The sequence below is a fragment of the Ursus maritimus genome, unplaced genomic scaffold (assembly GCF_017311325.1).
Source record: "Ursus maritimus isolate PB19 unplaced genomic scaffold, ASM1731132v1 scaffold_26, whole genome shotgun sequence".
In the NCBI taxonomy this organism is placed as follows: domain Eukaryota; kingdom Metazoa; phylum Chordata; class Mammalia; order Carnivora; family Ursidae; genus Ursus; species Ursus maritimus.
This window is the reverse complement of record NW_024425119.1, coordinates 2,879,127-2,885,008: the sequence shown is the minus strand read 5'-3', so window position 1 is coordinate 2,885,008 and position 5,882 is coordinate 2,879,127. Positions and strand designations below refer to the sequence as shown.

General features: G+C 39.3%; 1 pseudogene; it reads right to left on the bottom strand.

Moving 5' to 3' along the window:
- Positions 1 to 1,914: 1,914 nt before the first annotated feature.
- The window catches only part of LOC103675764, a 12,333-nt pseudogene continuing 8,365 nt past the window's right edge, over positions 1,915 to 5,882 (bottom strand).

Here is a 5,882-nt window from a genome sequence, read left to right as displayed (position 1 = left end):
AAGGACACAGCAAGGAGGCAGCCATTTGCAAGCCAGGAAGAGATGCCACCAGAGTTGATGTATCAACAGAAACCAAATTTTTTGGCACCTCGATCTTGAACTTTTAACCCCCAGGACTGTGAGAAAATACATTTCTGTTGTTTATGCCACCCAGGCTGTGGTATTTTGTGGTAGCCCCAATAGATTTATACAGTAGCTATTAATCAGGATTTGATTTATTCTTCTTTGTTTTTCTTTTTTTAGAGATGGGGAAGGGGCAGAGGGAGAGAGTGGGGAGAGAGAGAGAGAGAGAGAGAGACTCTTAAGCAGCTCCACACCCAGCACAGAGCCCAAGGTGGGGCTCTATCTCACAACCTCGAGATCACGATCTGAGCTGAAATCAAGAGTTGGATGCTGAACTGACGGAGCCACTCAGGCGCCCCTCTTCTTCGCTTTTTTTTTTTTTTTGAGAAAATAAGCAAATATTTCCATTTTCTTATACAAAAAGTAGCATATTATATACCCTTTTGCACTTAACAATATACCCATAAATCACTCTATATCAGTCTGTAGAAATCTTCATTCTTTTTTACAATTCCGTTTCTTTATTATATGTAGTAAGCATAGTTTATCCAACTACATTTGCAATATTTTACTACTACAAAAATGCCTGAATGAATTACTATATGTATATAAAATTCAATCTTTGTGGAGGTGCCTGTTTAGGGTAAATACCTAGGAAATGGATAGCTGAGTCAAAGGGTACATGCAGATGAATTGTTGTTAGATAACACCTAATAATCCTTTAGAGGGGTTGCACTACTCTATATTCTTTCTGGCAATGTATGAGAGTGACTTTTCTCTCACTGCCTCACCAACAGTGTGCTGTCAAACTTTTGAATTTTTGCCAATCTGATAATGACAGATGATATTTCATTGTACTTTTAATTTACATTTTTTAAATCGTAAGTGAAGTTGAATGTTTTGTCATATTTTTATGGGTCATTTGTATATCTTTTTCTCTGGTTATCTTTTTAATATTATATTATCTAAAAAAGGAAAAAAATTACATTTCCTAACCAAGGTATAGCATATGCTTGATTTTTGTATATTTATTTTGTATCTAGAAACATTACTAAATTACTTTATTAGGTCTAGTGGTTAGTCTATCAGTTCTTTTGTGTAAAAAACTCTAAAGGTGGGGCGCCTGGGTGGCACAGCGGTTGGGCATCTGCCTTCGGCTCAGGGCATGATCCCGGCGTTATGGGATCGAGCCCCACGTCAGGCTCCTCCGCAATGAGCCTGCTTCTTCCTCTCCCACTCCCCCTGCTTGTGTTCCCTCTCTCGCTGGCTGTCTCTATCTCTGTCTAATAAATAAATAAAAAATCTTTAAAAAAAATTAAAAAAAAACTCTGAAGGTGACAATCATATCATTTATGAATGATAATATTTTTGTCTCTTCCTCTTTGATCCTTATAAAATTTCTGTTCTTATGTTAGTATGCTAGTTAGGACAATTATATAATGTTGAATGGAAGAGACAATAGTGGCTTTGCCTTACTCCTGATTTTAAAGAGAATAATTTTAATGTTTTTCCAATAAAGGTAATGTTTGCTGTAAGCATTTTTATTTATTTTTAAATTATTATTATTCTTTACTATCAGCATTTTTAAGAACAGTTGTTTTTTTCTTCCTAAGTGGAGCCCAACATGGGGCTTGAACTCACGACCCTGAGATTATGACCTGAGCTGATAACAAGAGTCGGATGCTTAACTGATTGAGCTGTCCAAGCGCCCCCAAAATTGTTTCCTATTAGATTAAATTTCTCTTCCATAATTGTTTTGCTAAGAGGTGTTTTTGTTTTGTTTTTGTTTTTGTTTTTGACTGGTCAAGGTTTGATACTGTCCAGTGAAATTCTCTTGGCCTCAGAAAGCTGCTACTTCCCTTGGTTGTGGTCCCCTCTGAATAGGTGAATTCCTCTGCTGAAACTTGCATACCCTAAGGAGACAGTGTCACTAACAGCCAGGGAAGTCAAAGGTCCTAATCTATCCAGGGACAAGGTGAACAGGCAGGCTCCAGTGTGTTGTTTCCTAAATGTCACTTTGCAGTCATGTGATAAAGTAGCAATTACAGGCATGGAGGCCAGTGCTCTTGGTAGAAAGACACAGGATGCAACAGTCTGGAAACGCCCCTTATAGTCTCATATTCTGTTCCGTGTCTGCCTTAGGTTCCACAATGTGGCTTCACAGCCTTCTCCTCCAAAGCTGTTGCTCTAGGAGACACACTTGTGTCTGCCCTCACTGACCTCACGGTAAGTCTGATTCAGCTGCTTTGCAGGAAATGTATGAGGTACCTGCAGCCCTCGACTGTTCCATACTCTGGACGGTTTTAATCTTCCGAAGTCTGTAGTGTATATGGTTCTTGGGGGACCCAGCACAGGTAAGTGACTGGGTTCCTAGAGACGGAGGCTCTCTCTGTACACTGGTCCCAACATCCCACAGAAGCAGGGCGGTGTCCCGAGAGCCAGGGTGCAGCTGTGACACGTCTGGACTCACAGCCAATGCAGTGACCGCCAGGGCGTGGCCAGGGAACTGCAGCCTTGGTTGTGAGGGACCACGCAAGTCCCACATCGTGACCATCCTTTCACGACAGGTGCTGAAGAACTGGCTTGATTTGTGAGTACAGGCTGCCTTCGTCCTCTGAACCTTTCACCACATTTCCAGTTTTCCAATTAGAGGCCACGACTGTCTTGTCTTTTCCTCTGGAGACATGGTCCGAGTTCAGAGCAGAAACAACAGAGACCGTGTCCACAGGGGCCGGGCCAGACGCCTGACAAGCTGTAGTTTGAATTCTCTCTTCCATAATTCCATTGGGCCTGCTGTATTGAGAAGTGCCGTGCTTGAGTTTGCTTTGCAGTTTCCCCATCGCTGCACAAAATTTAGACAAAACCTCCTGAAAAAGAGCTCGTTTCAGATGGCTCCTGAGCAGCAGCCTCCCTGCGGCTGTGGGAAGTTGTGTCCCCCGCGGACCAACAGGGTTTTCTTGGGGTGTCTGGCTGGCTCATTTGGTAGAGCGTGCGACTCTCGATCTCAGGATTGTGAGTCTGGGTGTAGGGATTACTTAAAAATAACAAAATCTTTTTAAAAAATAGGATTTCCTTGGTGAGCTGCTGTATTCAATGCCTTGTAATGTTTATCCTTTGGAAAACAGTTCAGGCAGACACTTGCTCATTTCTGTGATTGCAGCAGGCTGGCCAGGCTCGGAGCTGAGGCCGGTGGGCACAGAGCGGAGGGTGCCCACCGCTACCACACTCCACACCTCCCGTGCCTCTGTCCCGAGCAGTGAGGTGCATCGCTAGGACAGGAGGTGTCTTGCTAGAATTTTTAACATAAATGGGTATTGGATTTTATCAAATATTTTTTGGTGTATCTATGGATATACTTTTTTCCCTTAATACCTTAATGTGGTAAATTGCATTGATTTTCTAGTATTAAATTACGTTTGTACCCCTGGGTAAACCCAACCTGGTTATAATACACTATCTTTTAAATGCAGTGTTGTATTTGGTTTGCTACTTATTCTTTTTGTACCTTTCTTCATGAGTATTATTCTATAATTTAATGTTCATATACTATCCTTGTCTGGCTTTGGTATTAATATTTTATTAACTTCAGTAAATGAGTTGGACTGGGGCATTTTCTAACTCTACTTTTTATAAATTCTCTGGACGTGTTGAAAATAAGTTTAAAATTATTTGTTCCTTAAATATTTTGTGGAACTGATTTGTATAAACTTCTGGACTTTTTTTTTAATGAGAGAGTTTTTACTAATCAAATCTCTTCATACAGAAATACATATATTTCTTTACATATATATTTATAGAAATATATGGTCTTACTATTTCTTCTTCAATCAGTTTTGGAAAGTTATAAATTATGTGTATTTAGATATCTCTACATGTTCACTAATTTCTTTGATCACTATATTCCTGTCTTTCAGAACTTTTTCTAGGATTATTTTTTTTCTGAAGTGTCATTTATAGTTTCCTTTGGTGAAGATCAATTGGTAATAAACCCTGTGCTTTTGTTCAGGTGAAATGTCTTTATTTTGTCCTTGGTCTTATTAAATAGTGTTACTGGGTACATAATTCCAAGATGACAGTTATTTTCCTAAATACTTGAAGATATTATTCTGTCTTCTGGTTTCCCTTTTGTGTTAACAAGTCTGCTGTCAGTTTAATTATTGTGCTTTTGTAAATAAGCTGATTTTTTTTTTTTTTGGCCTGATGTTATGGGTTGAATTGTACAACTCAAAAAGATATGTTAAAGCCCTAAGCCCCAGTATCTAAGAATGTGACCTTATTTTGAAATAGGACAATTGCAGATATAATTGGTTAAGATAAGGTCATATTGGAGAAGGGCGGCCCATTAATTCAATATGACTGGTGTCGTTTTAGGAGAGGAAAAGAGACACAGAGACACAGATATATGAAGAGATAACAGATGATGATGGAGGCAGAGGTTGAGGTTTTGCAGGTGCAAGCCAAGTGTCTGAGCCCACTGACAAGGATTGATAGCAAATCATTAGAAACAAGGAAGAGGCAAGGAAGGATTTTCCCCTACCAGTTCATGACCCTGCTGCCACCCGGCTTTTGGGCTTGTAGACTCCAGAACTGTGAGACAATAAATTTCTGTTACATTAAGCCACCCACTTTGTGGTACTATGTTACAGCAGCACTTAGGACAATAATGCAACTGATTTGAAGGTATGCTGTAAAAAAAAAAAGTATCATCTTTTATGTTGACAGTTTCCCTGGAATTTTCTAGGTTGGATTTTTTACTTAGTCTTCTTGGTGACTTCTGATGTGTGGATCTATGCTTTTATCAATATGGAAAGTCCTCGCTCATTATACGGACATAAGCTCGTCTCCATTCTCTCCATTCTCCTTCTGGGACTCTAAGTAGATTTAAATTAGGAAACTGCCTTTTCTATCCTCATGTCCTGAAACCTGTCATAGTTTCATTTCCTTGTGTCTCTGTGCTGCTTTCTAGGTAGAGATGTGTGACAGCGATTGATAGTTGTTGCCCATTAGCCATTTTCTCTTTATTTTAGTAATAGAACTTAATTTTGATGGGTCCATGACCATCCACAATAAAAGCTGTATTTCCAGTTTTTCCTTGAGCAAAGAATGAGCATGTAGTGAGCTTTTGCCATGGGATATAAGCAGAGGTTGTGTGCACAATTTTTAGGAAGTTTTCTTTTTGGCTATTTGTATATCTTCTTTGGAGAAATATCTATTCACATTTTGTGCCTGTTTTTTTAAGTGGGGTTGGCTTTTTATTGTTGAATTTTAAGAATTATTTATATATTCTAGGTATAACATCAGATATACGGTTTGCAAAATTTCTTCCCATTCTGTGCTCTGTCTTTTCACTTTCCTGACAGCGCCTGAGTTGGTCTTCTAGGGCTGGTATAATAAAATACCACAGACTGGTTATGACCTCAGTTAACGTTGATCGCCTTTTAAAAGATCCTGTCTCCAAATACAGCCAAATTGTGGATTAAGGCTTCCATGTATAAATAGTAGGAGAGCACAGTTCAGTCCAAAACACTTTGCCCTCTGGGTACCCAAAGTTTATATCCTTCTCATGTGCAAAATACATTCACCCCAATTCCGAATTCTTAACCCGTTCCAGAATCAATTCCATATCCAAATCCTCATCTAAATATCATCTAAATCAGGTATGGATGAGACTTGAAATTGATTGATCCTGAGGTAAATTCTTCTTCCAGCTGTGAGCTTGTGACACAGAGAAATTCTGTGCTTCCAGGATACCATGGTGAGGCAGGCATGGATAGACATTCCCATTTTAAAAGAGAGAAATCAGAAAGAAGAAAGAGTGT